The following is a 25,217-nucleotide window of genomic DNA, read 5'->3' as shown; positions in this document are numbered from 1 at the left end:
GGGGGTTGAGGGGTCAGTGTAGAGAGATCTTTACTCTGTATCTAACTCCATGCTGTCCCTGTCCTGGGAGTGTTTGATGTATGATAGTGTAGGGAGAGCTTTACCCTGTATCTAAACCTGTCCTGGTAGTGTTTGATGGGGGTCTGTGTACAGGGAGCTTTGCTCTGTACCTAACCCCGAGCTGCCCCTGTCCTGGGAATGTTTTAGGGGTGTGTCTGTGTTGAGAGAGTTTTACTCTGGATTTAAATCCGTGCTGTCCCAGTCCTGGGAGTGTTTGATGGGGGGACAGTGTAGAGGAAGCTTTACACTGTAGCTAACCCCAAGCTGTCCCTGTTCTGGGAGTGTTTATGGGTGGGTCAGTGTAGAGGGAGGTTTACTCTGTATCTGACCCTGTGCAGTCCCTGTTCAGGAAGTGCTTGATGGGGGATAGTATAGAGGCAGCTTTACTCTGTATCTGACTCCGTGCTGTCACTGTCCTGGGTGTGTTTGATGAGGGACGCTGCAGAGGAAGCTTTACATGTATCTGACCCTGTGCTGTCCCTGTTCAGGGAGTGTTTGATGTGTGATAGTGTAGAGGAAGCTTTACCCTGTCTCTAAACCCATGCTGTCCCTGTCCTGGGAGTGTTAGAGGGGGTGTCTCTTTCGAGAAAACTTTACACTGTATCTAACCCCGTGCTGTCTCTGTCCTGGGAGTGTTTGATGGGTGGACAGTGTAGAGGGGGCTTTATTCTGTATCTAACCCTGAGCTGTCCTTGTCCTGGGAGTTTTTGATGGGTGGACAGTGTAGAGGGAGCTTTACTCTGTAGCTAACCCCGTGCTGTCCCTGTCCTGGGAGTGTTTGATGGGGACGGTGTAGAGTAAGCTTTACTCTGTATCTAATCCCGAGCTGTCCCTGTCCTGGGAATGTTTTAGGGGGGTGTCAGTGTAGAGGAAGCTTTATTCTGTATCTAAGTGCTGTCCCTGTTCTGGAGTGTTTGATGTGTGATAGTTGAGAGGGATCTTTACCCTGTCTCTAAACCCATGCTGTCCCTATCCTTGGGAGGGTTTGATGGGGACAGTGTCGAGGGGGCTTTTCCCTGTATCTAACCCCGAGCTGGCCCTGTCCTGGGAGTGTTTGAGGAGGGGGGGAAGGCGTCAGTGTAGAGACAGCTTTACTCTGTATCTTACCTTGTGTTGTCCCTGTTCAGAGAATGCTTGATGGGGACAGTCTAGAGGCAGCTTTACTCTGTATCTGACCTTGTGCTGTCCCTGTCCCTGGGAGTTTTTATTGGGGACAGTGTACAGGGAGCTTTCCTCTGTATTTAACCCCAATCTCTCCCTACGCTGGGAGCGTTTGTTGGTGACCATGTAGACGGAGCTTTACTCTGTATCTAACCTCATGCTATCCCTGTCCTGGGAGTGTTTTTTTTAGATTAGATTAGATTACTTACAGTGAGGAAACAGGCCCTTCAGCCTAACAGGTCCACACTGACCTGCCGAAGAGCAACCCACCCAGACCCCTACATTTCCCACTTCACCTAACACTACGGTGAATTTAGCATGGCCAATTCACCTGACCTGCACATTTTTGGACTGTGGGAGGAAACCAGAGCTCCCAGAGGAAACCCACGCAGACACGGGGAGAATGTGCAAACTCCACACAGAGAGTCGCCTGAGGCGGGAATTGAACCTGGGACCTTGGTGCTGTGAGGCAGCAGTGCTAACTGCTGTACCACAAGGCCGCCCATGTGTGGTAGTGTAGGGAGAGCTTTACCCCGTATCTAAACCTGTCCTGGTAGAGTCTGATGTGGACACTGTACAGGGAGCTTTGCCCTGTACCTGTGGGCGGCATGGTGGCACAGTGGTTAGCACTGCTGCCTCACAGCGCTAGAGACCTGGGTTCAATTCCCGCCTCAGGCCACTGACTGTGTGGAGTTTGCAAGTTCTCCCCGTGTCTGCGTGGGTTTCCTCTGGGTGCTCCGGTTTCCTCCCACAGCCCAAAGATGTGCAGGTCAGGTGAATTGGCCATGCTAAATTGCCCGTAGTGTTAGGTAAGGGGTAAATGTAGGGGTATGGGTGGGTTGGGCTTCGGCAGGGCAGTGTGGACTTGTTGGGCCAAAGGGCCTGTTTCTAACCCCGTGCTGTCACTGTCCTGGGAGTGTTTGATGTGGGACGGTGTACAGGGAGCTTTCCTCTGTATCTAACTCCATGCTTCCCATATCCTGGGACTGGTTGATGGGTGGAGAGTGTACAGGGAACTTTCCGCTGTATCTAAGTCAATGCTGTCCCTGCCCTGGGAGTGTTTGATGTGTGATAGTGTAGAGGATGCTTTACTCTGTATCTGACCCCATGCTGTCCCTGTCCTGGAAGTGTTTGATGGGTGGACAGTGTAGAGGGAGCTTTACTCTGTCGCTAAGCCTGTGCTGTCCCTGTTTTGGGAGTGTTTGTTGGGTGGACAGTGTAGAGGGGTCTTTACTCTGTATCTAAACCCATGCTGATCCTGTGCTGGGAGTGTTTGATGTGTGATAGTGTAGAGGGATCTTTACCCTGTCTCTAAACCCATGCTGTCCCTGTCCCTGGGAGTGTTTGATGGGGAGAGTGTACAGGGAGCTTTGCCCTGTATATAACCCCAAGCTGGCCTTGTCCTGGGAGTGTTTGGGGGGGGAGGGGTCAGTGTAGAGAGAGCTTTACTCTGTATCCAACCTCGTGCTGTCCCTGTTCAGGGAGTGCTTGATGGGGGACAGTATACAGGCAGCTTTACTCTGTATCTGACCCTGTGCTGTCCCTGTCCCTGGGAGTTTTTATTGGGGACAGTGTACAGGGAGCTTTCCTCTGTATCTAACCCCAATCTCTCCCTGCGCTGGGAGCGTTTGTTGGTGACCAACTGGACGGAGCTTTACTCTGTATCTAACTCCATGCTGTCCCTGTCCTAGAAGTGTTTGATGTGTGATAGTGTAGAGAGAGCTTTACCCCGTATCTAAACCTGTCCTTGTAGTGTTTGATGGGGACAGTGTACAGGGAGCTTTGCACTGTACCTAACCCCGAGCTGTCCCTGTCCTGGGAGTGTTTGAGGGGGCTGTCTGTGTTGAGAGAGCTTTGCTCTGGATCTAAATCCATGCTGTCCCTTTCCTGGGTGTGTTTGATAGGGGACGCTGCAGAGGCTGCTTTACTCTGTATCTAACCCCATACTGTCACCGTCCTGGGAGTGTTTGATGCGTCACAGTCTAGAGAGAGCTTTACTCTGTATCTAACCCCCTGCGGTCCCTGCCATGGGAGTGTTTGATGGGGAGAGTGTACAGGGAACTTTATCTGTGTATAACCCCGTGCTGTCCCTGTCCTGAGAGTGTTTGATGGGGGATAGTGTTTAAGCAGCTTTCCTCTGTATCTGACACTGTGCTGTCCCTGTCCTGCGAGTGTTTGATGGGGACAGTGTAGACAGAGCTTTCCTGTGTACCTAATCTCGTGCTGTCCCTGTCCTGGGAGTGTTTGATGGGGGACAGGATACAGTGAGTTTCCTCTGTATCTAACTCCATGCTGTTCATATCCTGGGACTGTTTGATGGGTGGACAGTGTACACGGTGCTTTCCGCTGTATCTAAGTCCATGCTGTCCCTGCCCTGGGAGTGTTTGGTGTGTGATAGTGTAGAGGATGCTTTACTCTGCATCTAGCCCCGTGCTGTCCCTGTCCTGGAAGTGTTTGATGGGTGTCAGTGTAGAGGGACCTTTACACTGTATCTGACCTCGAGCTGTCCCTATGCTGGGAGTGTTTGATGGGTGTCAGTGTAGAGGAGGCTTTACTTGTATCTAATCCCGTGCTGTCCCAGTCCTGGGAGTGTTTGATTGTTGGACAGTGTAGAGTGAACTTTACTCTGTAGCTTACCCCATGCTGTCCCCGACCTGGGAGTGTTTGATGGGTGGACAGTGTAGAGAAAGCTTTACACTGTAGCTAACCCCATGCTGTCCCTGGGAGTTTTTAATGGAAACAGTGTAAAGGGAGCTTTCCTCTGTGTCTAACCCCATTCTCTCCCTGTGCTTGGAGTGTTTGATGGTGACCATGTGGACGGAGCTTTACCCCATATCTAAACCTGTGCTGGCCCTGTCCTGATAGTGTTTGAGGGAGGTGGGGGTCAGCGTAGAGGGAGCTTTACTCTGTATCTAACCCTGTGCTGTCCCTGTCCTGGGAGTGTTTGATTGTGACTGTGTGGGCACAGCTTTCCTCAGTATTAGAGGGGGTGTCTGTTTCGAGAGAACTTTACACAGTATCTAACCCCGAGCTGTCCTTGTCCTGGGAGTTTTTAATGGGTGGACAGTGTAGAGGGAGCTTTACTCTGTATCTAACCCCGTGGTGTCCCTGTCCTGGGAGTGTTTGATTGTGACTGTGTGGGCACAGCTTTCCTCAGTATTAGAGGGGGTGTCTGTTTCGAGAGAACTTTACACAGTATCTAACCCCGAGCTGTCCTTGTCCTGGGAGTTTTTAATGGGTGGACAGTGTAGAGGGAGCTTTACTCTGTATCTAACCCCGTGGTGTCCCTGTCCTGGGAGTGTTTGATTGTGACCGTGTGGGCACAGCTTTCCTCAGTATTAGAGGGGGTGTCTGTTTCGAGAGAACTTTGCACTGTATCTAACCCCGAGCTGTCCTTGTCCTGGGAGTTTTTGATGGGTGGACAGTGTAGAGGGAGCTTTACTCTGTATCTAACCCAGTGCTGATCCTGTGCTGGGAGTGTTTGATGGGGACGGTGCAGAGGGAGCTTTACTCTGTATCTAACCCCGTGCTGATCCTGTGCTGGGAGTGTTTGATGTGTGATAGTGTAGAGGGAGCTTTACCCTGTATCTGAACCCATACTGTCCCTGTCCCTGGGAGTGTTTGATGGGGAGAGTGTACAGGGAGCTTTGCCCTTCTATCTAATCCTGAGCTGTCCCTTTCCTGGGAGTGTTTAGGGGGGTGTCAGTGTAGAGGGAACTTTATTCTGTATCTAAGTGCTGTCCATGTTCTGGAGTGTTTGATGTGTGATAGTGTAGAGTGATCTTTACCCTGTCTCTAAACCCATGCTGTCCCTATCCTTGGGAGGTTTTGATGGGGACAGTGTACAGGGACCTTTGCCCTGTATCTAACCCCGAGCTGGCCCTGTCCTGGGAGTATTTGAGGGGGTGGAGGGGTCAGTGTAGAGGCAGCTTTACTCTGTATCTTACCTTGTGCTGTCCCTGTCCCTGGGAGTTTTTAATGGGGACAGTGTACAGGGAGCTTTCCTCTGTATCTAACCCCAATCTCTCCCTGCGCTGGGAGCGTTTGTTGGTGACCATGTAGACGGAGCTTTACTCTGTATCTAACCCCATGCTCCCTGTCCTGGGAGTGTTTTTTTAGATTAGATTAGATTACTTACAGTGAAACCAGAGCTCCCAGAGGAAACCCACGCAGACACGGGGAGAATGTGCAAACTCCACACAGAGAGTCGCCTGAGGCGGGAATTGAACCTGGGACCTTGGTGCTGTGAGGCAGCAGTGCTAACTGCTGTACCACAATGCCGCCCATGTGTGGTAGTGTAGGGAGAGCTTTACCCCGTATCTAAACCTGTCCTGGTAGACTCTGATGTGGACACTGTACAGGGAGATTTGCCCTGTACCTAACCCTGAGCTGTCCCTGTCCTGGGAGTGTTTGAGGGTGGTGTCTGTGCTGAGAGAGCTTTACGCTGTATCTAACCCTGTGCTGTCCCTGTCCTGGGAGTGTTTGATGGGGACGGTGTAGAGTGAGCTTTACTCTGGATCTAACCCCGTGCTGTCCCTGTCCTGGGAGGGTTTGATGGGGGACAGTGTAGAGGGAGCTTTCCTCTGTATCTAACTCCATGCTGTCCATGTCCTGGGACTGGTTGATGGGTGGAGAGTGTACAGGGAACTTTCCGCTGTATCTAAGTCCATGCTGTCCCTGCCCTGGGAGTGTTTGATGTGTGATAGTGTAGAGGATGCTTTACTCTGTATCTAACCCCATGCTGTCCCTGTCCTGGAAGTGTTTGATGGGTGGACAGTGTGAAGGAAGCTTTACTCTGTGACTAACCCCATGCTGTCCCTGTCCAGGGAGTGTTTGATGTGTGGACAGTGTAGAGGGACCTTTACCCTGTCTCTAAACCCATGCTGATCCTGCGCTGGGAGTGTTTGATGTGTGATAGTGTAGAGGGGGTTTTACCCTGTCTCTGAACCCATGCTGTCCCTGTCCTGGGAGTGTTTGATGGGGACAGTGTACAGGGAGCTTTATTCTTTATCAAAGTGCTGTCCCTGTTCTGGAGTGTTTGATGTGTGATAGTGTAGAGGGACCTTTACCCTGTCTCTAAACCCATGCTGTAACTATCCTTGGGAGTGTTTGATGGGGACAGTGTACAGGGAGCTTTGCCCTGTATCTAACCCCAAGCTGATTCTGTCCTGGGAGTGTTTGTGGGTGGGTCAGTGTAGAGGGAGCTTTACTCCGTATCTGACCCTATGCTGTCCCTGTTCAGGAAGTGCTTGATGGGGGACAGTATAGAGGCAGCTTTACTCTGTATCTGACTCCGTGCTGTCACTGTCCTGGGTGTGTTTGATGAGGGACGCTGCAGAGGGAGCTTTACCCTGTATCTGACCCTGTGCTGTCCCTGTTCAGGGAGTGTTTGATGGGGACAGTGTACAGGGAGCTTTGCCCTGTATCTAACCCTGAGCTGGCCCTGTCCTGGGAGTGCTTGATGGGGGACAGTGTTGAGGCAGCTTTACTCTGTATCTGACTCTGTGCTGTCCCTATCCTGGGTGTGTTTGATGAGGGACGCTGCAGAGGGAGCTTTACTCTGTATCTAACCCTGAGTTGTCCCTGTCCTGACAGTGTTTGAGGAGGGGTCAGTGTAGAGAGAGCTTTACTCTGGATCAAAATCTGTGCTGTCCCTGTCCCTGGGAGTTTTTAATGGAAACAGTATAAAGGGAGCTTTCCTCTGTGTCTAACCCCATTCTCTCCCTGTGCTGGTAGTGTTTGATGGTGACCATGTGGACGGAGCTTTACCCCATATCTAAACCTGTGCTGGCCCTGTCCTGGGAGTGTTTTGGGGAGGTGGGGGGGTTGGGGGGGGGGGGGGGGGGCGGTCAGTGTAGAAGAAGCTTTACTCTGTATCTGACCCTGTGCTGTCCCTGTTCAGGGAGTGCTTGATGGGGGATAGTATAGAGGCAGCTTTACTCCATGCTGTCACTGTCCATGCAAACACTGTGTGTTTGATGAGGGACGCTGCAGAGGAAGCTTTACTCTGTATTTGACCCTGTGCTGTCCCTGTCCCTGGGAGTTTTTAATGGGGATAGTGTACAGGGAGCGTTCCTCTGTATCTAACCCCAATCTCTCCCTGCGCTGGGAGTGTTTGATGGCGACTATGTGGACTGAGCTTTACTCTGTATCTCACCCCATGCTGTCCCTGTCCTGGGAGTGTTTGATGTGTGATAGTGTAGAGGGAGCTCTACCCCGTATCTAAACTTGTGCTGTCCCTGTCCTGGTAGTGTTTGATGGGGACAGTGTACAGGGGGCTTTGCTCTGTATCTAACCCCGTGCTGTCCCTATCCTGGGAGTGTTTGATGGGGGAACAGTGTAGAGAGAGCTTTACTCTGTATCTAACCCTGATCGTGCCTCACAAATTTGTTAGAGTTGTTTTTGATGTGACCAGGAAGGTTGATGAGGGCATCGTCATTGGCGTAGTCGATATGGATTTTAATAAAGCCTTTGATAAGGTTCCACATGGCAGGCTGCTCTGGAAGGTTACATCACATGGAATCCAAGGCGAGCTGGCAAACTGGGTACACAAGTGGCTTGATGGTAGGAAGCAGAGGGTAATAGTAGAAGGATGCTGGTCAGACTAGATACCTGTGACTAGTGGAATGCCTCAGGGGTCAGTGCTGGGACCGTTACTGTTTGTTATCTATGTCAATGATTTGGATGAGAACGTACAAGGCGTGATTAGTAAGTTTGCTGATGACACAAAAATGCGAGGTATCAGGGACAGTGAGAAAGATTATCAGAAATTGCAGCAGGACCTTGATCAGCCGAGAACTGGCAAATGGAATTTAATGTAGATAAATGTGAGGTCTTGCATTTTGGAAAGTCAAATCAAGATAGGAGTTTCATGGTGAATGGTAGGGCCTTAAGGAGTGCAGTGGAACAGAGAGACTTTGGTGTTCAGGTGCACGGTTCTCTGAAAGTGGAGTCCCAGGTAGACAGGGCAGTGAAGAAGGCTTTTAGCACACTGGCCTTCATCAGTCAGGGCACTGAGTAGAGAAATTGGGAAGTTATGTTTCAGTTGTTTGGAAAGTTGGTGAAGCCGCACCTGGAGTTTTGTGTTCAGTTTTGGTCACCTTGCTATAGGAAGGATGTTATTAAACTGGAAAGAATGCAGAAGAAATTTACAAGGATGTTACCAGGACTAAAGGGTCTGAGTTATAGGGAGAGGTTGGACAAGCCAGGACGTTTTTCTTTGGAGTGTAGGAGACTGAGGGGAGGGTGGATCTTTTGGAAGTGTATAAGATCATGAGAGGCATGGATAGACGAAAGTGGGTACTGCAGATGCTGGAGCTCAGAGTCGTGAGAGTGGTGCTGGAAAAGCACAACAGGTCAGGCAGCATCCGAGGAGCAGGAAAATCAATGATTCGGGCAAAAGCCCTTCAGCAGGAAGGGCATGGATATGGTGATTGCACTCTGTCTTTTTCCCAGGGTTCGGGGACTAGAGGGCATCAGTTTAAGGTTTTAGGGGAAAGAATAAAAGAGAACATGAAGGGTAATTTTTTTTACACAGAGGGTGGTATGCACAAGGTATGAGCTGCCAGTGGAAGTGGTTGAGATGGATACATTAGCAACATTTAAAAGGCATTTGGACAAATACATGAACAGGAAAAGGTTAGAAGGATATGGGCCAAGTGCAGGGAAATGGGGTTAGCATGGATGGACATTTTGGTCGGCATGGACCAGTTTGTACCAAAGGGCCTGTCTCTGTGCTTTAGGACTCTATGACTCTATGAAGGTAAAATCTCCATTGGACTGCTCTCTCATTAGAGAGAGATCACTTGCGTTAGTTTGACGTGAGGGTCACCACACCTCAAACAAGGGAAGAGATTGAGAAGGAGAGACCTACATTATATTTGTATAGGACTATTAGCTCTTACAAAAGTTTGTTGGATTCTTCAAATTCATGATTTCCATACCCAGTTTATGTTGCAGGAGACAACGTAAGCATTGCCACATCCGTAAGATCCTGTTTGGAGCAAATCCACCAGCAGCCCATGCTTCGGCCTGAAGGTGCAGAACACTTACAGCAATAGGATAGGCCTGGTGGAACAAACATTCCTTCATCTTTTTCAGCTCTGCAGCATCCTCAGGCATTCGGAAGAGGAAAATCAGCCCACTTCCTCCTTTTCACGAGATCGAAAGGACTGATTCCTTACTCAGCGTTTGACAGGATCACACAAGCTCTGAAACCATGAAGCTCAGAACGGGGAAGTTTTGCGGAGTTTTGATTTGAATCCAGCCAGACAAGAAATGAATGCATGAGCTGCACAGACCAGAGAGGTGCCTACAATCAATCTGCACAAGAGATTCAGAAGGGAGCAGGTTAGTATTTTTTCTGAACGGTTACAGTTAGAAGGAAAGAAAAGTAGCAGTGATACTGGATCCAGCCAGGAGTTCCATTGTCAAGTGTGCAAGACTGGTTTGAATCTGTGCCAGTTATTTCCAGCTTTAACAGTTCTTTTCTGAAGCTGGGAAGTTCCGGTGCTGCACAGCCCAATGAGCCACAATGCTCTCTTCCCCTCTTGTGTGTGTCACCGATGATGACAGCCACTCATTTCTCACAGTAACTCTCTGCTGTCTCTCCCTGTGCTGGCAGCACTCAATGAATCTGCCCATCTTAATGCAACTCTGTCGATTAAGGGTGCCCACATGAGCTGAAACCATGTCAGAACTGGTTGCAAGAAGGTAAATCATTTTTTTCTCATCCTCTTAGATAGCCATTTCACTTTGAAAGCGTTCAGTAAGTGACTCTGGGCAAGGTTTCTCTGTGCTGTAAATAACTGAACCAACCATCTCCAGACTGGGCCTCTGTCAGACTGAGCTTTCAGCTGGCTGGTTCCTCCGTGAGAAAGTTGCCACTTCCATTTCCAGGGGCTTGACTCAGTCCAGCCAAAATGGCACAAAACGTGAGCCATACTGAATGGAGGCAGATTTTGAAGGGATGTATAAACGGAAGCCAAGGGCGCAGCCAAAAATGCAACGGAAACATGACCGAGAGAACTGGGACAAAGAAAAGCAGAAATCGCTGGAGAAGCTCAGTTGATCTTGCAAAATTTGTGAAGAAAAAAACCAGAGTTAATGTTTTGAGTCTAGTTTGCCTTCTTCAGATTAGATAGAAATGGGGCAGGTTGGGAGGTTTGAAAAGGATACTTTTCAGTCTCTCTCTGACCCCTACTTCCAGGGACCAATTCCCTCATCACCCTCTGCCCAATCTGATTCCAGATTCCTAAGGTTACTTGATTCCTGAGGAAGGAATCAAGGAATCTATGAAGTGGGCGGCACGGTGGCACAGTGGTTAGCACTGCTGCCTCACAGCGCCAGAGACCCAGGTTCAATTCCCGCCTCAGGCGACTGACTGTGTGGAGTTTGCACGTTCTCCCCGTGTCTGTATGGGTTTCCTCCGGGTGCTCCGGTTTCCTCCCACAGTCCAAAGATGTGCAGGGTCAGGTGAATCGGCCATGCTAAATTGCTCGTAGTGTTAGGTAAGGGGTAAATGTAGGGGTATGGATGGGTTGTGCTTCGGCGGGGCGGTGTGGACTTGTTGGGCCGAAGGGCCTGTTTCCACACTGTAAAGTAATCTAAGGGATGAGGTCTTGCATTTACGCACTGTCTTTCATAATCAGACAATCGTCAAAAGCACTTTCCAGGCACTGATATCCTATTGAAAAGGATGCCCTTTTCAAGTCAATGCACTCACTGAAAGCCAACAATACGGAAATGAGGCAAATTGTATTGATTTTTATGATATTAACTGAACAATAAATATAGGCCAGGATTCTGGTGAGGGTGTGCCTACTCGTTTCCAAAAGAGTAACCAAAGGTGCATTCATTACCCAATTGCGAGGGCAAACAGGATTTCAGTTGGCATCTCATCTCAAGGACAGGAGGCACTTGTTCAGCACTGATCCTCCGACAGCGCGAGGCACTCCCTAATAAGACCCAGGACTCCCTCAGTACTGACCCTCTGACAGTGCAGCACTCCCTCAGCAATGACCCTCCGACAGTGCGGCACTGCCTCAGCCCTCACCCTCCGACAGTGCAGCACTCCCTCAGTACTGACCCACTGACAGTGCAGCACTCCCTCAGTACTGACCCTCTGACAGTGCAGCACTCCCTCAGTACTGACCCTCTGACAGTGCAGCACTCCCTCAGTACTGACCCTCTGACAGTGCAGCACTCCCTCAGCACTGACCCTCTGACAGTGCAGCACTGCCTCAGTACTGATCCTCCAACAGTGCAGCACGCCCTCAGCACTGACCCTCCGACAGTGCGGCACTACCTCAGTACTGACCCTCTGACAGTGCAGCACTCCATCAGTACAGACCCTCCGACAGTGCGGCACTCCCTCAGTACTGACCCTCCTACAGTGCTGCACTCCCGCAGCACTGACCCTCCGACAGTGCGGCACTGCCTCAGTGCTGACCCTCCAACAGTGCGGCACTGCCTCAGTACTGACCCTCTGACAGTGCAGCACTCCATCAGTACAGACCCTCCGACAGTGCGGCACTCCCTCAGTACTGACCCTCCTACAGTGCTGCACTCCCGCAGCACTGACTCTCCAACAGTGCAGCACTGCCTCAGTACTGACCCCCTGAGAGAGCGGCACTCCCTCAGCACTGACCCTCCGACAGTGCGGCACTGCCTCAGCATTGACCCTCCAACAGTGCAGCACGCCCTCAGTACTGACCCTCTGACAGTGCGAGCATCCCTCAGCACTGACCATCCGACAGTGCAGCTTTCCCTCAGTACTGACCCTCTGACAGTGCTGCACTCCCTCAGCATTGACCCTCTGACAGTGCAGCATTCCCTCAGTACTGACCCTCTAACAGTACGGCACTGCCTCAGCACTGGCCCTCCAACAGTGCGGCACTCCCTCAGTACTGACCCTCTGACAGTGCGGCACTGCCTCAGTACTGACCCTCCGACAGTGCGGCACTCCCTCAGTACTGACCCTCTGACAGTGCTGCACAGCCTCAGTACTGACCCTCTGACAATGCAGCACTCCCTCAGCACTGATCCTCCGACATTGCTGCACTCCCTCAGCACTGACCCACTGACAGTGCGGCACTCCCTCAGCACTGACCCTCTGACAGTGCGGCACTGCCTCAGCACTGACCCTCTGACAGTACGGCACTCCCGCCGCACTGACCCACCTACAGTGCGGCACTGCCTGAGTACTGACTGTCCGACAGTGCAGCACTGCCTCAGTACTGACTCACTGACAGTGCAGCACTGCCTCAGTACTGACCCTCTGACAGTACGAGACTCCCTCATTCCTGACCCACCGACAGTGCGGAACGTCCTCAGTACTGACCCTCAGACAGTGCGGCATTGCCTCGGTACTGACCCTCTCTCAGTGCGACACTCTCTCAGCACTGACTCCTCGACATGGCAGTACTGCCTCAGTACTGACCCCCTGAGAGTGCTGCACTCCCTCAGCACTGACACTCCAACAGTGTGGCAATCCGTCAGCCCTGACCCTCTGACAGTGCGGCACTGCCTCAGCCCTAACCCTCCGACAGTGCAGCACGACCTCAGTACTGACCCGCCAACAGCGCAGCACTATCTCCGCACTCACCCTCCGGCACTCCCTCAGCATTGACCCTCCGACAGCGCTGCACTCCCTCAGCACTGACCCTCCGACAGTGCGGCACTCCCTCAGTACTGACCCTCCGATAGTGCGGCACTGCCTCAGCACTGACCCTCCGACAGTGCGGCACTCCCTAAGCAGCAACACTCCGATAGTGCGGCACTCCCTCAGCACTGACCCTCCGACTGTGCAGCACTCCCTCAGCAGCAACACTCCGATAGTGAGGCACTCCCTCAGCACTGACCCTCTGACAGTGTGGCACTCACTGAGCACTGACCCACTACGAGAGCGGCACTCCCTCAGTACTGATCCTCCAACAGTGCAGCATGCCCTCAGCACTGACTCTCCGACAGTGCGGCACTCCCTCAGCAGCAACCCTCCGATTGTGCGGCACTGCCTCAGCACTGACCCTCTCACAGTGCGGCACTCCCTCAGCACTGACCCTCCGACAGTGCGGCACTCCCTCAGTACTGACCCTCTGACAGTGCGGCACTCCCTCAGTGCTGACCCTCTGACAGTGTGGCATTCCCTCAGTGCTGACCCTCCAACAGTGCGGCACAGCTTCAGCACTGACCCTCTGACAGTGTGGCACTCCCTCAGCACTGACCCACCAAGAGTGCGGCCCACCCGCAGCACTGGACCTCCGACATTGCAGCAGTTTCTCAACAGTGACCCTCCGACAGTGCGGCACACCCTCAACACTGACCCTCCAACAGTGCAGCACTCCCTCAGTACTGACCCTCTGACAGTGCGGCACTGCCTCATTACCGACCCTCTGACTGTGCGGCACTGCCTCAGTACCGACCCTCTGACAGTGTGGCACTCCCTCAGCACTGACCCTCCGACAGCGCAGCACTACCTCCGCAATGACCCTCCGACAGTGCGGCACTCCCTCAGTACTGATCCTCCAACAGTGCGCCACTCCCTCAGCACTGACCCTCTGACAGTGCAGCACGCCCTCAGTACTGACCCACTGACAGTGCGGCACTCCCTCAGCATTGACCCTCCGTCAGCGCTGCACTCCCTCAGCACTGACCCTCCGACAGTGCGGCACTCCCTCAGCAGCAACCTTCCGATAGTGCGGCACTGCCTCAGCACTGACCCTCTGACAGTGCAGCACTCCCTCAGCACTGACCCTCCGACAGTGTGGCACTCCCTCAGTACTGATCGTCCGACAGTGCGGCACTGCCTCAGCAGCAACCCTCCGATAGTGCGGCACTGCCTCAGCTCTGACCCTCCGACAGTGCGGCACTCCCTCAGTGCTGACCCTCCGACAGTGCGGCACTGCCTCAGCACTGACTCTCCAACAGTGCAGCACTGCCTCAGTACTGACCCTCCGACAGTGTGGCACTCCCTCAGTACTGATCGTCCGACAGTGCGGCACTGCCTCAGCAGCAACCCTCCGATAGTGCGGCACTGCCTCAGCTCTGACCCTCCGACAGTGCGGCACTGCCTCAGTGCTGACCCTCCGACAGTGCGGCACTGCCTCAGCACTGACTCTCCAACAGTGCAGCACTGCCTCAGTACTGACCCCCTGAGAGAGCGGCACTCCCTCAGCACTGACCCTCCGACAGTGCGGCACTGCCTCAGTATTGACCCTCCAACAGTGCAGCACGCCCTCAGTACTGACCCTCTGACAGTGCGAGCATCCCTCAGCACTGACCATCCGACATTGCAGCTTTCCCTCAGTACTGACCCTCTGACAGTGCTGCACTCCCTCAGCATTGACCCTCTGACAGTGCAGCATTCCCTCAGTACTGACCCTCTGACAGTACGGCACTGCCTCAGCACTGGCCCTCCAACAGTGCGGCACTCCCTCAGTACTGACCCTCTGACAGTGCGGCACTGCCTCAGTACTGACCCTCTGACAATGCAGCACTCCCTCAGCACTGATCCTCCGACATTGCTGCACTCCCTCAGCACTGATCCACTGACAGTGCGGCACTGCCTCAGCACTGACCCTCTGACAGTACGGCACTCCCTCAGCACTGACCTTTCCGACAGCGCACCACTACCTCAGTATTGACACTCCAACAGTGCGGCACTCCCTCAGTACTGACCCTCCTACAGTGGTGCACTCCCGCCGCACTGACCCACAGGCAGTGCGGCATTGCCTCAGTACTGACCCTCCGACAGTGCGGAACTGCCTCAGCACTGACAGTCCAAATGTGCGCCACTCCCTCAGCCCTGACCCTCCAACAGTGCAGTACTGCCTCAGCCCTGACCGTCCAACCGTGTCGCACTCCCGCAGCACTGATCCACCTACAGTGCGGCACTGCCTGAGTACTGACTGTCCGACAGTGCAGCACTGCCTCAGTACTGACTCACTGACAGTGCAGCACTGCCTCAGTACTGACCCTCTGACAGTACGAGACTCCCTCATTCCTGACCCACCGACAGTGCGGTACGTCCTCAGTACTGACCCTCAGAAAGTGCGGCATTGCCTCAGTACTGACCCTCTCTCAGCGCGACACTCTCTCAGCACTGACTCCTCGACATGGCAGTACTGCCTCAGTACTGACCCCCTGAGAGTGCTGCACTCCCTCAGCACTGACACTCCAACAGGGTGGCGATCCGTCAGCCCTGACCCTCTGACAGTGCGGCACTGCCTCAGCCCTGACCCTCCGACAGTGCAGCACGACCTCAGTACTGACCCGCCAACAGCGCAGTACTATCTCCGCACTCACCCTCCGACAGTGCGGCACTGCCTCAGTACTTATCCTTTGACAGTGCAACACTCCATCAGTACTGACCCTCCGACTGTGCAGCACTGTCTCAGCACTGACTCTCCGACAGAGCAGCACTGCCTCAGTACTGACCCTCTGAGAGTGCGGCACTCCCTCAGCACTGACCCTCTGACAGTGCGGTACTCCCTCAGTACTGATCCTCCAATAGTGCAGCACTCCCTCAGCACTTGTCCTCCAACAGTGCGGCACTCCATCAGCACTGACCCTCCGACAGTGCGGCACTGCCTCATTACTGACCCTCCGACAGTGCGGCACTGCCTCAGCCCTGACCCTCCGACAGTGCAGCACGCCCTCAGTACTGACCCACTGACAGTGCGGCACTCCCTCAGCATTGACCCTCCGACAGTGCGGCACTCCCTCAGCAGCAACCCTCCGATAGTGCGGCACTGCCTCAGCACTGACCCTCCGACAGTGCGGCACTCCCTAAGCAGCAACACTCCGATAGTGCGGCACTCCCTCAGCACTGACCCTCCGACTGTGCAGCACTCCCTCAGCAGCAACACTCCGATAGTGAGGCACTCCCTCAGCACTGACCCTCTGACAGTGTGGCACTCACTGAGCACTGACCCACTACGAGAGCGGCACTCCCTCAGCATTGACCCTCCAACAGTGCAGCATGCCCTCAGCACTGACTCTCCGACAGTGCGGCACTCCCTCAGCAGCAACCCTCCGATTGTGCGGCACTGCCTCAGCACTGACCCTCTCACAGTGCGGCACTCCCTCAGCACTGACCCTCCGACAGTGTGGCATTCCCTCAGTGCTGACCCTCCAACAGTGCGGCACAGCTTCAGCACTGACCCTCTGACAGTGTGGCACTCCCTCAGCACTGACCCACCAAGAGTGCGGCCCACCCGCAGCACTGGACCTCCGACATTGCAGCAGTTTCTCAGCAGTGACCCTCCGACAGTGCGGCACACCCTCAACACTGACCTTCCAACAGTGCAGCACTCCCTCAGTACTGACCCTCTGACAGTGCGGCACTGCCTCATTACCGACCCTCTGACAGTGCGGCACTGCCTCAGTACCGACCCTCTGACAGTGTGGCACTCCCTCAGCACTGACCCTCTGATTGTGCGGCACTCCCTCAGTACTGACCCTCTGACAGTGCGGCACTGCCTCATTACCGACCCTTTGACAGTGCGGCACTGCCTCAGTACCGACCCTCTGACAGTGTGGCACTCCCTCAGTACTGACCCTCTGACAGTGTGGCACTCCCTCAGCACTGACCCTCTGAGAGTGCGGCACTCCCTCAGCACTGACCCTCTGACAGTGCGGTACTCCCTCAGTACTGATCCTCCAATAGTGCAGCACTCCCTCAGCACTTGTCCTCCAACAGTGCAGCACTCCATCAGCACTGACCCTCTGACAGTGCAGCACTACCTCCGCTCTGACCCTCTGACAGTGCAGCATTCCCTCAGTACTGACCCTCTGACAGTACGGCACTGCCTCAGCACTGACCCTCCGACAGTGCGGCACTGCCTCATTACTGACCCTCCGACAGTGCGGCACTGCCTCAGCCCTGACCCTCCGACAGTGCAGCACGCCCTCAGTACTGACCCTCAGAAAGTGCGGCATTGCCTCGGTACTGACCCTCCGACAGTGCGGCACTGCCTCATTACTGACCCTCCGACAGTGCGGCACTGCCTCAGCCCTGACCCTCCGACAGTGCAGCACGTCCTCAGTACTGACCCTCAGAAAGTGCGGCATTGCCTCGGTACTGACCCTCTCTCAGTGCGACACTCTCTCAGCACTGACTCCTCGACATGGCAGTACTGCCTCAGTACTGACCCCCTGAGAGTGCTGCACTCCCTCAGCACTGACACTCCAACAGGGTGGCGATCCGTCAGCCCTGACCCTCTGACAGTGCGGCACTGCCTCAGCCCTGACCCTCCGACAGTGCAGCACGACCTCAGTACTGACCCGCCAACAGCGCAGTACTATCTCCGCACTCACCCTCTGACAGTGCGGCACTCCCTCAGTGCTGACCCTCTGACAGTGTGGCATTCCCTCAGTGCTGACCCTCCAACAGTGCGGCACAGCTTCAGCACTGACCCTCTGACAGTGTGGCACTCCCTCAGCACTGACCCACCAAGAGTGCGGCCCACCCGCAGCACTGGACCTCCGACATTGCAGCAGTTTCTCAACAGTGACCCTCCGACAGTGCGGCACACCCTCAACACTGACCCTCCAACAGTGCAGCACTCCCTCAGTACTGACCCTCTGACAGTGCGGCACTGCCTCATTACCGACCCTCTGACTGTGCGGCACTGCCTCAGTACCGACCCTCTGACAGTGTGGCACTCCCTCAGCACTGACCCTCCGACAGCGCAGCACTACCTCCGCAATGACCCTCCGACAGTGCGGCACTCCCTCAGTACTGATCCTCCAACAGTGCGCCACTCCCTCAGCACTGACCCTCTGACAGTGCAGCACGCCCTCAGTACTGACCCACTGACAGTGCGGCACTCCCTCAGCATTGACCCTCCGTCAGCGCTGCACTCCCTCAGCACTGACCCTCCGACAGTGCGGCACTCCCTCAGCAGCAACCCTCCGATAGTGCGGCACTGCCTCAGCACTGACCCTCTGACAGTGCAGCACTCCCTCAGCACTGACCCTCCGACAGTGTGGCACTCCCTCAGTACTGATCGTCCGACAGTGCGGCACTGCCTCAGCAGCAACCCTCCGATAGTGCGGCACTGCCTCAGCTCTGACCCTCCGACAGTGCGGCACTGCCTCAGTGCTGACCCTCCGACAGTGCGGCACTGCCTCAGCACTGACTCTCCAACAGTGCAGCACTGCCTCAGTACTGACCCCCTGAGAGAGCGGCACTCCCTCAGCACTGACCCTCCGACAGTGTGGCACTGCCTCAGCATTGACCCTCCAACAGTGCAGCACGCCCTCAGTACTGACCCTCTGACAGTGCGAGCATCCCTCAGCACTGACCATCCGACAGTGCAGCTTTCCCTCAGTACTGACCCTCTGACAGTGCTGCACTCCCTCAGCATTGACCCTCTGACAGTGCAGCATTCCCTCAGTACTGACCCTCTGACAGTACGGCACTGCCTCAGCACTGACCCTCCGACAGTGCGGCACTGCCTCATTACTGACCCTCCGACAGTGCGGCACTGCCTCAGCCCTGACCCTCCGACAGTGCAGCACGCCCTCAGTACTGACCCTCAGAAAGTGCGGCATTGCCTCGGTACTGACCCTCCGACAGTGCGGCACTGCCTCATTACTGACCCTCCGACAGTGCGGCACTGCCTCAGCCCTGACCCTCCGACAGTGCAGCACGTCCTCAGTACTGACCCTCAGAAAGTGCGGCATTGCCTCGGTACTGACCCTCTCTCAGTGCGACACTCTCTCAGCACTGACCCTCCGACAGTGCGGCACTCCCTCAGCACTGACCCTCTGACAGTGTGGCACTCCCTCAGCATTGACCCTCCGACAGCGCTGCACTCCCTCAGCACTGACCCTCCGACAGTGCGGCACTCCCTCAGCAGCAACCCTCCGATAGTGCGGCACTGCCTCAGCACTGACCCTCTGACAGTGCAGCACTCCCTCAGCACTGACCCTCCGACAGTGTGGCACTCCCTCAGTACTGATCGTCCGACAGTGCGGCACTGCCTCAGCAGCAACCCTCCGATAGTGCGGCACTGCCTCAGCAGCAACCCTCCGATAGTGCGGCACTGCCTCAGCACTTACCCTCTGACAGTGTGGCACTCCCTCAGCACTGACCCACTACGAGAGCGGCCCACCCGCAGCACTGGCCCTCCGACATTGCAGCAGTTTCACAGCAGTCACCCACTGACCGTGCAGCGCACCCTCAGTACTGACCCTCCGACAGTGTGGCACTCCCTCAGCATTGACCCTCCGACAGTGCGGCGCTCCCTCAGCATTGACGCTCCGACAGTGCTGCAATCCCTCAGCACTGACCCTCTGACAGTGTGGCACTCCCTCAGCACTGACCCACCGAGGGTGCGGCCCAACCGCAGCACTGGCCCTCCGACATTACAGCAGTTTCTCAGCAGTGACCCACTGACAGTGCAGCGCTCCCTCAGTACTGACCCTCCGACAGTGCGGCACACCCGCAGTACTGTCCCTCCGACATTGCTGCACTCCCTCAGCACTGACCCTCTGACAGTGCGGCACGACCTCAGCATTGACCATCCGACAATGTGGCACTCCCTCAGCGACGGCTCTCCGACAGTGCGGCACTACCTCAGCCCTGACCCTCCAACAGAGCAGCACGCCCTCAGTACTGACCCACTGACAGTGCGGCACTCCCTCAGCATTGACCCTCCAACAGTGCTGCACTCCCTCAGCACTAACCCTCCGACAGTGCGGCACTCCCTCAGCACTGTCCCTCTGACAGTGCGGCACTGCCACAGCACTGACCCTCCAACAGTGCGGCACTGCCTCAGCCCTGAGTCTCTGACAGCGCAGCACTCACTCAGCACAGATCCTCCGACAGTGCTGCACTCTCTCAGCACTGACACCCTGACAGTGCGGCCCACCCGCAGCACTGGCTCTCCGACGTTGCAGCAGTCTCTCAGCACTGACCCTCTGACAGTGCGGCACTCCCTCAGCACTGACCCTCTGACAGTGCGGCACTCCCTCAGCACTGACCCTCTGACAGTGCGGCACTGCCTCAGTACTGACCCTCTGACAGTGCGGCACTCCCACAGGACTGTCCCTCCGACAGCGCAGCACTACCTCTGCACTGACCCTCCAACAGTGCGGCACTGCCTCACTGGTGATCCTCTAACAGTGCGGCACTCACTCAGCACTGACCCTCTGACAGTGCAGCACTCCCTCAGTACTGACCCTCTGACAGTGCAACACTCCCGCAGCACTGACCTAACGACAGTGCGGCACTGCCTCAGTACTGACCCTCCGACAGTCCGACACTACCTCAGCACTGACTCTCCAACAGTGCAGAACTGCCTCAGCACTGACCCTCCAACAGTGCGGCACTGCCTCAGTCCTGCGTCTCTGATAATGCGGCACTCCCTCAGCCCTGACCCTCCAAAAGTGCGCCACAGCTTCAGAACTGACCCTCTGACAGTGTGGCACTCCCTCAGCACTGACCCACCAAGAGTGCGGCCCACCCGCAGCACTGGACCTCCGACATTGCAGCAGTTTCTCAGCAGTGACCCTCCGACAGTGCGGCACACCCTCAACACTGACCCTCCAACAGTGCAGCACTCCCTCAGTACTGACCCACTGACAGTGCGGCACTGCCTCATTACCGACCCTCTGATTGTGCGGCACTCCCTCAGTACTGACCCTCTGACAGTGTGGCACTCCCTCAGCACTGACCCTCCAACAGTGCGGCACTCCCTCAGTACTGACCCTCTGACAGTGTGGCACTCCCTCAGCACTGACCCTCCAACAGTGCGGCACTCCCTCAGCACTGACCCTCCAACAGTGCGGTACTCCCTCAGCACTGACCCTCCGACAGCGCGGCACTGCCTCAGTACTGATCCTCCAACAGTGCGGCACTCCCTCAGCACTGACCCTCTGACAGTGCAGCACGCCCTCAGTACTGACCCACTGACAGTGCGGCACTCCCTCAGCATTGACCCTCCGACAGCGCTGCACTCCCTCAGCACTGACACCCTGACAGTGCGGCCCACCCGCAGCACTGGCTCTCCGACATTGCAGCAGTCTCTCAGCACTGACCCACTGACAGTGCGGCACTCCCTCAGCACTGACCCTCTGACAGTGCGGCACTCCCTCAGCACTGACCCTCTGACAGTGCAACACTCCCTCAGTACTGACCCTCCGACAGTGCGGCACAGCCTCAGCCTTGACCTTCCGATAGTGCAGCACTCCCTCAGTACTGACCCTCTGACAGTGCAACACTCCCTCAGAACTGACCCTCGGACAGTGTGGCTCTCCCTCAGCACTGACCCTCCGACAGTGCGGCACACCGTCATCACTGATCCTACAGTGCTGCACTCCCGCAGCACTGACCCAAGGACAGTGCGGCACACCCTCATCACTGACCCTCCTACAGTGCAGCACTCCCTCAGTACTGACCCTCCGACAGTCCGACACTCCCTCAGCACTGACTCTCCGACAGTGCAGAACTGCCTCAGCACTGACCCTCCAACAGTGCGGGACTGCCTCAGTCCTGAGTCTCTGACAATGCGGCACTCCCTCAGCCCTGACCCACCGACAGTGCGGTACGTCCTCAGTACTGACCCTCCGATAGTGTGGCACTGCCTCAGCACTGACCCTCTGACAGTGTGGCACTCCCTCAATACTGACCCTCTGACAGTGCGGCACTCCCTCAGTGCTGACCCTCCGACATTGCGGCACTACCTCAGTGCTGTCCCTCCAACAGTGCGGCACAGCCTCAGCACTGACCCTCTGACAGTGTGGCACTCCCTCAGTACTGACCCAACGACAGTCCGACACTCCCTCAGCACTGACTCTCACACAGCGCAGAACTGCCTCAGCACTGACCCTCCAACAGTGCGGCACTGCCTCAGTCCTGAGTCTCTGACAATGCGGCACTCCCTCAGCCCTGACCCACCGACAGTGCGGTACGTCCTCAGTACTGACACTCCGATAGTGTGGCACTGCCTCAGCACTGACCCTCTGACAGTGCGGCACTCCCTCAGTACTGACGCTCTGACAGTGCGGCACTCCCTCAGTACTCACCCTCCAACAGTGCGGCACACCCTCAACACTGACCCTCCAACAGTGCAGCACTCCCTCAGTACTGACCCTCTGACAGTGCGGCACTGCCTCAGTACCGACCCTCTGACAATGCAGCACTCCCTCAGCACTGATCCTCCAACTGTACGACACTCTCTCGGCACTGACCCTCTGACAGTGCAGCACACCCTCATTACTGCACTCCCTCAGTATTGACCCTCTGACAGTGCAGCACTCCCTCAGCACTGACCCTCTGACAGTGCGGCACTCCCTCAGCACTGACCCTCTGACACTGCGGCACTGCCTCAGTACTGATCCTCCAACAGTGCGGCACTCTCTCAGCACTGACCCTCTGACAGTACAGCACAGCCTCAGTATTGACCCTCTGACTGTGCGGCACTCCCTCAGCATTGACGCTCCGACAGTGCTGCAATCCCTCAGCACTGACCCTCTGACAGTGTGGCACTCCCTCAGCACTGACCCACCGAGAGTGCGGCCCACCCGCAGCACTGGCCCTCCGACATTACAGCAGTTTCTCAGCAGTGATCCACTGACAGTGCAGCGCTCCCTCAGTACCGACCCTCCGACAGTGCGGCACATCCTTAACACTGACCCTCCAACAGTGCTGCACTCCCTCAGTACTGACCCTCTCGCAGTGCAGCACACCCTCAGTACTCTCCCTCCGACATTGCTGCACTCCCTCAGCACTGACGCACTGTCAGTGCGGCACTCCCTCAGCACTGACCCTCCGACAATGCGGCACGCCCTCAGTACTGACCCTCCGGCAGTGCAGCATGCCCTCAATACTGTCCCTCCGACATTGCTGCACTCCCTCAGCACAGACCCACTGACAGTGCAGCACTCCCTCAGCACTGTCCCTTTGACAGTGCAGCACAGCCTCAGTATTGACCCACTGACAGTGCAGCACTGCCTCAGCACTGACCCTCCGACAGTGCGGCACTCCCTCAGCACTTACCCTCTGACAGTGCGGCACTCCCTCAGTACTGACCCTCTGACAGTGCGGCACTCCCTCAGCACTGACCCTCTGACAGCGCAGCACTACCTCCGCATTGACCCTCCGACAGTGCGGCACTGCCTCAGTACTGATCCTCCAACAGTGCGGCACTGCCTCAGTACTGATCCTCCAACAGTGCGGCACTGCCTCAGCCGTGAGTCTCTGACAGTGCAGCACTCACTCAGCACAGATCCTCCGACAGTGCTGCACTCCCTCAGCACTGACACCCTGATAGTGCGGCCCACCCGCAGCACTGGCTCTCCGACGTTGCAGCAGTCTCTCAGCACTGACCCTCTGACAGTGCGGCACTGCCTCAGCACTGACCCTCTGACAGTGCAGCACTCCCTCAGCCCTGACCCTCTGACAGTGCGGCACTGCCTCAGCCCTGACCCTCCGACAGTGCAGCACGCCCTCAGTACTGACCCACTGACAGTGCAGCACTCCCTCAGCACTGACCCTCCGACAGTGCGGCACTCCCTCAGCACCGTCCCTCTGACAGTGCGGCACTGCCTCATCACTGACCCTCCAACAGTGCAGCACTGCCTCAGCCCTTAGTCTCTGACAGTGCAGCACTTACTCAGCACAGATCCTCCGACAGTGCTGCACTCCCTCAGCACTGACACCCTGACAGTGTGGCCCACCCGCAGCACTGGCCCTCCGACGTTGCAGCAGTCTCTCAGCACTGACCCTCTGACAGTGCGGCACTCCCTCAACACTGACCCTCTGACAGTGCGGCACTCCCTCAGCACTGACCCTCTGACAGTGCAGCACTGCTTCAGTACTGACCCTCTGACAGTGCGGCACTCCCTCAGCACTGACCCTCCGACAATGCGGCACGCCCTCAGTACTGACCCTCTGGCAGTGCAGCACCCCCTCAATACTGTCCCTCCGACATTGCTGCACTCCCTCAGCACAGACCCACTGACAGTGCAGCACTCCCTCAGCACTGTCCCTTTGACAGTGCAGCACAGCCTCAGTATTGACCCACTGACAGTGCAGCACTACCTCTGCACTGACCCTCCGACAGTGTGGCACTGCCTCAGTGGTGATCCTCTAACAGTGCGGCACGCACTCAGCACTGACACTCTGACAGTGCGGCACTCCATCTGCACTGACCCTCCTACAGTGCTGCACTCCCTCAGCACTGACCCTCCGACAGTGCGGCACTCCCTCAGTACTGACCCTCTGACAGTGCGGCATTCCCTCAGTGCTGACCCTCTGACAGTGCGGCACTCCCTCAGCACTGACCCTCTGACAGCGCAGCTCTACCTCCGCACTGACCCTCCGACAGTGCGGCACTGCCTCAGTACTGATCCTCCAACAGTGCGGCACTCCCTCAGTACTGATCCTCCAACAGTGCGGCACTGCCTCAGTACTGATCCTCCAACAGTGCAGCACTCCCTCAGCACTGACCCTCCGACAGTGCGGCACTCCCTCATTACTGACACTCCGACAGTGCGACACTGCCTCAGCACTGACTCTCCGACAGTGCGGCACTCCCTCAGTACTGATCCTCCAACAGTGCAGCACTACCTCAGTACTGACCCTCTGACAGTGCAGCACTCCCTCAGCAGTGACCCTCCGACAGTGCGGCACTCCCTCAGCACTGACCCACTGACAGTGCAGCACGCCCTCAGTACTGACCCTCCAACAGTGTGGCACTCCCTTAGCATTGTCGCTCTTTCCAGCCACACCATGATTACCATAACATTTTAATGAAGATTTCCTAAATTCCAAGGTCCTTGTCATGAGATTTTCAATCCTTGTGACCTGATTGTCAAGTTGTCAATTGATTCTCAGAACTGCCCATTTCAGTCTCAAGTCTGCATGGAGGTTACTGCTTGGGCAGGGAATTGAAACCTGAAATCTCGCCAGGCGTTCCGTATCTACTGCAGGTCCTTGCCACACCACTGGATAATTGATACACAGACTGAGCAGCTGGGCAGCTCTC

General features: G+C 55.8%; 1 protein-coding gene and 1 pseudogene across 7 annotated transcripts in view; both read left to right on the top strand.

The window, feature by feature from the left end:
• The window catches only part of LOC122543404 (calcitonin gene-related peptide type 1 receptor-like), a 196,284-nt gene that overhangs the window by 43,069 nt on the left and 127,998 nt on the right, over positions 1–25,217 (top strand). For 3 of the 7 annotated variants that reach the window (XM_087985428.1, XM_087985427.1, XM_087985432.1), the window contains exon 2: positions 9,169–9,570. The gene's annotated coding sequence lies outside the window, so the exon portion shown is untranslated. Of the gene's footprint in view, positions 1–9,168; positions 9,571–9,811; positions 9,934–25,217 lie in introns of those variants that run through there. The other 4 variants (XM_087985433.1, XM_087985431.1, XM_087985430.1 and 1 more) reach the window with 3 other exon arrangements.
• Positions 10,190–25,123, top strand: LOC148134637 (uncharacterized; annotated as a pseudogene).

Source organism: Chiloscyllium plagiosum, unplaced genomic scaffold (genome assembly GCF_037043375.1).
Source record: "Chiloscyllium plagiosum isolate Xiang-an unplaced genomic scaffold, Cpla_swu_hap1 HiC_scaffold_53X, whole genome shotgun sequence".
NCBI classification, from domain to species: Eukaryota; Metazoa; Chordata; class Chondrichthyes; order Orectolobiformes; family Hemiscylliidae; genus Chiloscyllium; species Chiloscyllium plagiosum.
The sequence above is the reverse complement of the archived record's forward strand: the minus strand, read 5'-3'. Positions and strand labels throughout refer to the sequence as shown.